The following is a 10,839-nucleotide window of genomic DNA, read 5'->3' as shown; positions in this document are numbered from 1 at the left end:
TTTGGGGCCCACCCTCCCGCCATCCGGGTTACCGTGTCATGTGTTGGTGTCTTCTGTGGCCTGTGACTTGACATTGTCCAGCTGGGTGCATGGGGCATGGTGGCGGCAGTGGCATGTGCGTGTTCATGGAGTGTGGTTGAGTCATGCGATAGCTTGGGGTGGTTGCGTGCCTGTTAGTGATTTTGGTTGTGGATGACGTTCCCCCCATGTGAGGTGCGTTGTTTGTGTACTCACCCGGGTCTCGGAGTCCTCCTAATCCTTCGACTGCCTCCACCGGCTGTATGGCCATCACCCTCTCCTCCCAGGGCTGGAAGTGTACGGGTCTGCGGGAGGGCCCTCCTCCAGTGGCGTTGGCCTGGTTGTGTTCCTCCAGCATCTTGGCTCGGACCCTCCTCCGCAGATCGTACCACCTGGCTTGGCATTCATGCCTGGTCCTTCTGGTGTCCGCAACAGCATTCACAGCATCGACGATGGTCTGCCACATGGCTGTTTTTGCTGCCATGCTGGTCTGTCTGACCAATGTTCCAAAGAGCTGTGGCTGGACTCTGAGGATTTCATCAACAAGGACCTCCAACTCTCGGTTACTGAACTTTGGATTCTTGTTAGTGGGCATGGTGAGGGGTGTGGGTGTGGATGGTGGGGGGTGTGTGTGGATGGTTGTGGGTGTGTGGGTGTGGTTGTGCAGGTGTGTGTGTGTGTGAATGTGATGAGGGGGTGTTTGTGAAGGTGGTTGTGTGAAGGTGTGCAAGTGTAAGGTGTGGTGAAGCTTGTAGTATGGTTCTGTGGTGTCTGGCAGCAGTGAGTCTGTTGCAAAGGCTCATGGTTTGTGTGTGTGGGCCCTTTTTATTGGTCCATTGGTGGGTTTGGCTGTGTACAGGGGTGGGGGTACGACTCGAACGTACAGGGGTGTACATACAGGGGGGTACGACACGTACAGGGGTGGGGGTACGACTCGAACGTACAGGGGTGTACATACACGGGGGTACGACACGTACAGGGGTGGGGGTACGACTTGAACATACAGGGGTGTACATACACCGTGGTACGACACGTACAGGGGTGGGGGTATGACTCGAACGTACAGGGGTGTACATACACGGGGGTACAACACGTACAGGGGTGTGGGTACGACTCGAACGTACAGGGGTGTACATACACGGGGGTACGACACGTACAGGGGTGGGGGTACGACTCGAATGTACAGGGGTGTACATACACGGTGGTACAACACGTACAGGGGTGGGGGTACGACTCGAACGTACAGGGGTGTACATACACGGGGGTAGGACACGTACACGGGTGGGGGTACGACTCGAACGTACAGGGGTGTACATACACGGGGGTAGGACACGTACAGGGGTGGGGGTACGACTCGAACGTACAGGGGTGTACATACAGGGGGGTACGACACGTACAGGGGTGGGGGTACGACTTGAACGTACAGGGGTGTACATACACGGGGGTACGACACGTACAGGGGTGGGGGTACGACTCGAACGTACAGGGGTGTACATACACGGTGGTACGACACGTACAGGGGTGGGGGTACGACTCGAACGTACAGGGGTGTACATACATGGGGGTAGGACACGTACAGGGGTGGGGGTACGACTCGAACGTACAGGGGTGTACATACACGGGGGTAGGACACGTACAGGGGTGGGGGTATGACTCGAACGTACAGGGGTGTACATACACGGGTGGGGGTTCGACACGTACACGGGTGTACATACAGGGGGTGTGTGTACATTAACGGGGAGTACGACTCGAACGTATGGGTGCTGGGGGGAGTGTTGGGGCGTATGCGGGCACATGTCTCCATGGTTGCAATGGGAGTTCGGTGCGGACGGTGTTTTTACCACACGGTTGTGAGATCGGACGCACGGGTTGGATCGTGATTCCTCGGTCGGACTTCACTTTTCACATTTGTACGGTAAATCGTCCGAGGACGTGTCGGACACATTTTCCGACCCGAGGACGTGTGGGGAAATGTTCCGAATGCGGTTCGTATGGACTTTTTACCATGCGAATCGTGATTGCCAGTTTGTACGGCACTTGTACGATTCGTACGGTAAAAAGACCGGATACGAGTCGTACGGGCTATTTTTTTACCGGATCGTGATCGGCACTCAAGTGTCATAACGTCATATAAATCAGAAATTACCTTGTCACCAGGCAATTGTCGCAAATTATTTAGTGCAATAAAGAAATACTGATAAGTTTGCACAAGTCTTCAATCATCATGCAAACAGTAGGCCTAACATCACAGGGAGTGTCACAAAAGTAACCTGCATTGGTCAGGCAGGGGCAAGTACAACGGATCCTTTGTCACAGGAAGTCCAGCACTGCTTACCCACTGCAACATGAAAGCACCAGGACGGTGCAAACCAGAGTGCAAGCACCAGATCCCTGTAAAACAACGTACAAGCACCAGATCCTTGCAAAGCAAAGTGCAAGCACCAGAACTTTTCCAAATGAAAGTTTAAGCACGCAGAAGGAAGACTTTGATGTCCCTGAGTCTTCTAAAATAGAAGGCCAGCACACACAAGCCCTTGGGGATTTCTCCCCAAGCAGGATACCACGGAAGGGCAAAAAGAGTCAGTCCTTTTCCTCTGCCACAGATAGAAGCAGCAACTGCAGGCCAACCTACCCCTCACTCAGACAAGGCAGCGCTCCTCACAAAGTCCTTCTGCTCTTCTTCTTGGCAGGGTCCTCTTATTCCTGGAAGTAATCTAAAGATCTGGGGTTTAAGGTCCACTACTTATTCTCCATTTTTCTTTTGTTCTTCTTTGTGCAAGGGTCTTTGAGCCCAGTCCAAACCAATTTTGTCCTCACTGATGCAGTATGACCACAGAGGGTGGAGACAGCATTGTGCAAGGGAGACAGGCCATATGCTGATGCAAGGAAAACTCCTCCCATTACTCTAAATGCAGCCAAGGTGTATTCAGCGTAGCTGTGAGTCATCCAGGAAAAGCAGGGCGCACCTTAACCCCCCCCCTCCCCCAGTGGCTGTCTACAGCGAAGGCACATCCCCAGCCCATGTCACTCAAAAAACAGACAGTGAAAACACAAACCAGCAGAGGCATACAGAATAGTTAAATAAGAAAATGCCTACAAACACACATTTTAAAAAACATCTTTACTAAATGATTTTTTATTAAATTTTGAGTTCTGAGAGCCTAAACTCAATTTTTTATCTGGTCCCAATGGGAAGTTATAAAATGTTGCAAAGTATCTCCAATTTAGTATATTGGGCAGAAAGCCTTTCGATAGTAAAAAACGAAATTGGCAGTATTTTGCTAGCAGGACATGTCACACACATCAATACATGTCCTACCTGTCACATACACTCTATCCTGCCCATGGGGGTACCTTAGGCCTACCTGAGGGGTGTCTTACATGTAAGAAAGGGAAGGTTAGGGCCTGGCAAGGGGGTGCACTTGCCAGGTTGACATGGCAGTTTACAACTGCACGCAGACACTACAGAGGTAGGTCTGAGACAAATTTACAGGGCTACTCATGTGGGTGACACTACCAGTGCTGCAAGCACACTAGTAGCATTTTATTTACAGGCCCTGGTGCAAACCGTGCACTTTACTAGGGACTTACCAGTAAATCAAATATGCCAATCATGGATAACCAATAATTGTCATAATTTATACAGAGAGCATATGCACTTTAGCACTGACCAGCAGTGGTAAAGTGACCAGAATCCTATTGCCAATGAAAACAGGGTCAGAAAAATAGGAGGCAAAAGAGAAAAAGTTTGGGGATGACCCTGCAGAAAGGGCTAATTCCAACACAGACATAATACATTTGTTTTTGTGACTTTTTTTAGGAATGCGCTGTGCATGTTGTTTGGTAATCAGTGATTCTTCTTGGGGTGCAGTCTACACATTTTAGACAAGGTTGCCTGGAATACTTAACAACATAGGTGCCTATCACGATCCGGCAAAAACCGGGTACGAACCGTCGGACGGAGCATAATCTCCGCCCGACGCGTACCCGGTCGACAATTTTTACAAACAAGGAATTACGATTCGCACGGGTACACCATTACCGTACGATTCGTAAAAAAGCCCGACCGAACAAAAAACACCTACCAATGCGATCCGGGAAAGCGCCGACCTGACGTCGGGACGCTCGCAGCCAGCCATTCACGACCCAGGAATCACAATTCGCACCGACGTCACCCCGCACGGTGAATATTTTGCGGCAGCCAAAAACTGCCGGGAAATCAGGACGACGCGAACAAGGACCACCAGTACGCGACGGACAGACGACGACGCGAACAAGGAGGACCAGTACGTGACGGACAGACATGGACCCGAACCTACGAGTCATCCCTGCCCTCATAGCAGTACACCTCCTCTACAGGTTACGACGCAGACGCCGCAGAAGGTCAGAATAACTAAGGGAGGGGGGAAAGTGGGGTGGGGTGGGGGTGGCACGACCAGGGCAGGCCACAAAACAACCACATAAGTCACACACCACACATGGCCTGTACATACCTGACTCCCATGCCCTGGTCACCACGAGGGGGTGGGGGCGTGTCCTGATAAGCCAGCGACCGCCACAACGGAAGTCCGTCACCACGCGAACCGGCAACACAACCAGACAGGTACGTCCCGTACCCACGCCTGAAGAGCGTGGGTACGAGTCGGACCACGCCCACACACGTCACCCCAACAATGGCGGGACGGATCGCACCCACGTGGCAAAGGCCTGGGTACGGGCCGCACAAACATCACATAGCGTGGGGACGGATATGTACGGACCCTACCCCCACCCCGTATGCAAGGAGCGTACCCCCCAGCCCAACAGTGCAAGTACGACCCGTACCCCCACCCGCGTATGCATGGAGCGTACCCCCACCCCAACAGTGTAAGTTCGACCCGTACCCTCACCCGCGTATGCATGCAGCGTACCCCCCATGCCAACAGTGTAAGTACGACTCGAACCCCCACCCACGAATGCAAGGAGCGTACCCCCCAGCCCAACAGTGTAAGTACGACCCGTACCCCCACCCGCGTATGCAAGGAGCGTACCCCCATGCCAACAGTGTAAGAACGACTCGAACCCCCACCCACGAATGCAAGGAGCGTACCCCCCAGCCCAACAGTGTAAGTACGACCCGTACCCCCACCCGCGTATGCAAGGAGCGTACCCCCCATGCCAACAGTGCAAGTACGACCCGTACCCCCACCCGCGTATGCATGGAGCGTACCCCCACCCCAACAGTGTAAGTTCGACCCGTACCCTCACCCGCGTATGCATGCAGCGTACCCCCCATGCCAACAGTGTAAGTACGACTCGAACCCCCAACCGCGAATGCAAGGAGCGTACCCCCCAGCCCAACAGTGTAAGTACGACCCGTACCCCCACCCGCGTATGCAAGGAGCGTACCCCCCATGCCAACAGTGTAAGAACGACTCGAACCCCCACCCACGAATGCAAGGAGCGTACCCCCCAGCCCAACAGTGTAAGTACGACCCGTACCCCCACCCGCGTATGCAAGGAGCGTACCCCCCATGCCAACAGTGCAAGTACGACCCGTACCCCCACCCGCGTATGCATGGAGCGTACCCCCACCCCAACAGTGTAAGTTCGACCCGTACCCTCACCCGCGTATGCATGCAGCGTACCCCCCATGCCAACAGTGTAAGTACGACTCGAACCCCCAACCGCGAATGCAAGGAGCGTACCCCCCAGCCCAACAGTGCAAGTACGACCCGTACCCCCACCCGCGTATGCAAGGAGCGTACCCCCCATGCCAACAGTGTAAGTACGACCCGTACCCCCACCCGCAAATGCAAGGAGAGTACCCCCCAGCCCAACAGTGTAAGTACGACCCGTACCCCCACCCGCGAATGCAAGGAGCGTACCCCCCAGCCCAACAGTGTAAGTACGACCCGTACCCCCACCCGCGAATGCAAGGAGCGTACCCCCCAGCCCAACAGTGTAAGTACGACCCGTACCCCCACCCGCAAATGCAAGGAGCGTACCCCCCAGCCCAACAGTGTAAGTACGACCCGTACCCCCACCCGCGAATGCAAGGAGCGTACCCCCCAGCCCAACAGTGTAAGTACGACCCGTACCCCCACCCACGAATGCAAGGAGCGTACCCCCCATGCCAACAGTGTAAGTACGACCCGTACCCACACCCGCGGACGTACGGAGCGTACCCCCACCACACCAGTGTCAGTAGACTCGTACCCTCACCTCGAATGCATTGTGCGTACCCCCACCGTGTATGTGCCAAGCGCACATATCCTGAAATCGGAGGTGTGTGTGCAGAGTCCACCCAGCAGTGCCCTGAGACAGGAGGGGTGGGTGTGGAGTCCTCCCAGCAGTGCCCTGAGACAGGAGGGGTGGGTGCCTATCACTCCCAGCAGTGCCCTGAGACAGGAGGGGTGGGTGTGGAGTCCTCCCAGCAGTGCCCTGACACAGGAGGGGTGGGTGTGGAGTCCTCCCAGCAGTGCCCTGAGACAGGAGGGGTGGGTGCCTATCACTCCCAGCAGTGCCCTGAGACAGGAGGGGTGGGTGTGGAGTCCTCCCAGCAGTGCCCTGACACAGGAGGGGTGGGTGCAGAGTCCTCCCAGCAGTGCCCTGAGACAGGAGGGGTGGGTGTGGAGTCCTCCCAGCAGTGCCCTGACACAGGAGGGGTGGGTGCCTATCACTCCCAGCAGTGCCCTGACAGAGGAGGGGTGGGTGTGGAGTCCTCCCAGCAGTGCCCTGAGACAGGAGGGGTGGGTGCAGAGTCCTCCCAGCAGTGCCCTGAGACAGGAGGGGTGGCTGTGGAGTCCTCCCAGCAGTGCCCTGAGACAGGAGGGGTGGGTGTGGAGTCCTCCCAGCAGTGCCCTGACACAGGAGGGGTGGGTGTGGAGTCCTCCCAGCAGTGCCCTGAGACAGGAGGGGTGGGTGCTGAGTCCTCCCAGCAGTGCCCTGAGACAGGAGGGGTGGGTGTGGAGTCCTCCCAGCAGTGCCCTGACACAGGAGGGGTGGGTGTGGAGTCCTCCCAGCAGTGCCCTGACACAGGAGGGGTGGGTGCCTATCACTCCCAGCAGTGCCCTGACACAGGAGGGGTGGGTGTGGAGTCCTCCCAGCAGTGCCCTGAGACAGGAGGGGTGGGTGCAGAGTCCTCCCAGCAGTGCCCTGAGACAGGAGGGGTGGGTGTGGAGTCCTCCCAGCAGTGCCCTGAGACAGGAGGGGTGGGTGTGGAGTCCTCCCAGCAGTGCCCTGACACAGGAGGGGTGGGTGTGGAGTCCTCCCAGCAGTGCCCTGAGACAGGAGGGGTGGGTGCAGAGTCCTCCCAGCAGTGCCCTGAGACAGGAGGGGTGGGTGCCTATCACTCCCAGCAGTGCCCTGAGACAGGAGGGGTGGGTGTGGAGTCCTCCCAGCAGTGCCCTGACACAGGAGGGGTGGGTGCAGAGTCCTCCCAGCAGTGCCCTGAGACAGGAGGGGTGGGTGTGGAGTCCTCCCAGCAGTGCCCTGACACAGGAGGGGTGGGTGTGGAGCCCTCCCAGCAGTGCCCTGACACAGGAGGGGTGGGTGCCTATCACTCCCAGCAGTGCCCTGACACAGGAGGGGTGGGTGCAGAGTCCTCCCAGCAGTGCCCTGAGACAGGAGGGGTGGGTGCCTATCACTCCCAGCAGTGCCCTGAGACAGGAGGGGTGGGTGTGGAGTCCTCCCAGCAGTGCCCTGACACAGGAGGGGTGGGTGCAGAGTCCTCCCAGCAGTGCCCTGAGACAGGAGGGGTGGGTGTGGAGTCCTCCCAGCAGTGCCCTGACACAGGAGGGGTGGGTGCCTATCACTCCCAGCAGTGCCCTGACACAGGAGGGGTGGGTGTGGAGTCCTCCCAGCAGTGCCCTGAGACAGGAGGGGTGGGTGCAGAGTCCTCCCAGCAGTGCCCTGAGACAGGAGGGGTGGGTGTGGAGTCCTCCCAGCAGTGCCCTGAGACAGGAGGGGTGGGTGTGGAGTCCTCCCAGCAGTGCCCTGACACAGGAGGGGTGGGTGTGGAGTCCTCCCAGCAGTGCCCTGAGACAGGAGGGGTGGGTGCTGAGTCCTCCCAGCAGTGCCCTGAGACAGGAGGGGTGGGTGTGGAGTCCTCCCAGCAGTGCCCTGACACAGGAGGGGTGGGTGTGGAGTCCTCCCAGCAGTGCCCTGACACAGGAGGGGTGGGTGCCTATCACTCCCAGCAGTGCCCTGACACAGGAGGGGTGGGTGTGGAGTCCTCCCAGCAGTGCCCTGAGACAGGAGGGGTGGGTGCAGAGTCCTCCCAGCAGTGCCCTGAGACAGGAGGGGTGGGTGTGGAGTCCTCCCAGCAGTGCCCTGAGACAGGAGGGGTGGGTGTGGAGTCCTCCCAGCAGTGCCCTGACACAGGAGGGGTGGGTGTGGAGTCCTCCCAGCAGTGCCCTGAGACAGGAGGGGTGGGTGCAGAGTCCTCCCAGCAGTGCCCTGAGACAGGAGGGGTGGGTGCCTATCACTCCCAGCAGTGCCCTGAGACAGGAGGGGTGGGTGTGGAGTCCTCCCAGCAGTGCCCTGACACAGGAGGGGTGGGTGCAGAGTCCTCCCAGCAGTGCCCTGAGACAGGAGGGGTGGGTGTGGAGTCCTCCCAGCAGTGCCCTGACACAGGAGGGGTGGGTGTGGAGTCCTCCCAGCAGTGCCCTGACACAGGAGGGGTGGGTGCCTATCACTCCCAGCAGTGCCCTGACACAGGAGGGGTGGGTGCAGAGTCCTCCCAGCAGTGCCCTGAGACAGGAGGGGTGGGTGCCTATCACTCCCAGCAGTGCCCTGAGACAGGAGGGGTGGGTGTGGAGTCCTCCCAGCAGTGCCCTGACACAGGAGGGGTGGGTGCAGAGTCCTCCCAGCAGTGCCCTGAGACAGGAGGGGTGGGTGTGGAGTCCTCCCAGCAGTGCCCTGACACAGGAGGGGTGGGTGTGGAGTTCTCCCAGCAGTGCCCTGAGACAGGAGGGGTGGGTGCAGAGTCCTCCCAGCAGTGCCCTGAGACAGGAGGGGTGTAACACATGTGTGTGAGGCCAGAATTATCCACATGCATACTGGCTACAAGGGAACATGTCCCCATGAACTCATGTCAACAGACTCCACACACAAGTACAGTGATCACCAAGGATGCCACGATTGTCGCAGGTGGAGACATGGCCCTGCATGCATGGCCAAAGTAGAAGGGCTCCGTCACACACACAGCTCATGTAGACACAGCTCTGCGCTAAACATTGGGAACACCCTGCAGGGAAGAAAGCTGGGTACACAGAGGAAGGAATACACCCTGGGACAAGTGCACCATGCAGTAACTGCTTACATGAACAAAGAAAGTTAGCCAACACCTTGTGATGGCACACAGATCACAGGGTCCCACCAATGAGCAGTACACTACTACATATCCCACACACCAAAACCCTTACACACCACCCAAAACCATGTAGCAGCCCCACCAACACCAATACCAGCATAGCAGTAGTGTGATAAAGAAAACAAAATTAAGCTTTATTCAGCATGAGCACAATGTCCGTGGATCGCAGGCAGTTCAATCTTCACAAAGCCCATAGGGCAGTCAATGATTCTCAGCTGGATGGGGGACACAGTGGGATGCGTGTCCCCTACATTGCCTGCACAGTCAAATGGCATCGTCTTCCACACTGGTGAGGGCATCGGGGGGGGGGGAAGCAACAGGCACCGCAGGGACATCAGGGCAAAGGGGCGGCGTTGTGGGTGCAGGGATGGAGGACTCCACCACAGGGGGTGGGTCAGTGCCAAAGGCGGAGGCCAGGATGGCACTACACACCTTTGCAAGGTCCTCCAGGGAGTCCCCTGCACCCGAAGGGACCTCAGGCCCCAAGGAGGGGGGGGGGTCAGAGGGATGGGTCGCAGCGCCACCGGGGGAGGGTGGAGACAGGGGGGGAGACGCAACCACCCTGACCGGGGACCTCCTTGACCGCTTGCGTGGTGGTGTAACTGTGGGGCTCAGGGACAGAGCGGCCATGAAGGAGTCCTTGGGGGAGATGTGGCCAGGAGAGCTGAGGGGAGGGGATTTGGAGGGAGTGGACTGGGTGGAATGCGGACTCCCACTATGGCTGCGTGTCACACGTTTGCCCCCCGACCCAGTGGGTGTGCCTACCTCACCCTGTGTGTGCGTGTCAGGAGGAGTGCGGTGGACCTTCCCTGCTGGTGTGGTGCCCGTGTCCGTTGATGTGGGTGCATGCCGACGTCTGGGTGTACGTGTGACAGGCATGGGAGTGGGAAGTGTGGATGGGGCAGGGGTAGGTGGGGGGAGGTCGCGCTGCAGGAGACCCACTGCTGCAGTCGGTGTGGAGTCGATGGACCTCAGCAAGTTGCGTTGGTCAGCCTGCGATGAATGAATGCCCTCCAAGAAAGCCTCGATGTTGGTGAGGGTTTTGCCGTGGGCATGGAGGACATTAAGGATCGCAGCCTGACCAACCTGCAGTTGCCGCTGGATGTCCACAGACTCTGCATTGGCGGCAGCAGTGGAGACAGGGGCAGGGGGTGCGGTGCCTGGCAGGAAGGAGACATGCTGTGACCGGGCACGCTGGGAAGGGACACGAGCAAGTGGGAGGCGGCTGGTGGAAACTGAGGGGGCGGTGCGAGGTGTTGTTCCGCTGTCAGCTGCTGGTGCAGCCTCCGCCCACTCGGAGACATCGTCCCCGGACCTGTCAGCTTCGTAGTCTGATGTGCCAGTCGACAGGTCCTCGGCCACACTCTCCTCCGCCTCTGTACCACTCGATGTGCCAGACCCGATGTCACGGCTGGCACTGGTGCTCGGTCCCTCCGCCTGGTCTGTGTCCATGTCTCCCTCTGTGT

Source organism: Triturus cristatus, chromosome 6, assembly GCF_964204655.1.
Source record: "Triturus cristatus chromosome 6, aTriCri1.1, whole genome shotgun sequence".
Lineage (NCBI taxonomy): Eukaryota > Metazoa > Chordata > Amphibia > Caudata > Salamandridae > Triturus > Triturus cristatus.
The sequence above is the reverse complement of the archived record's forward strand: the minus strand, read 5'-3'. Positions refer to the sequence as shown.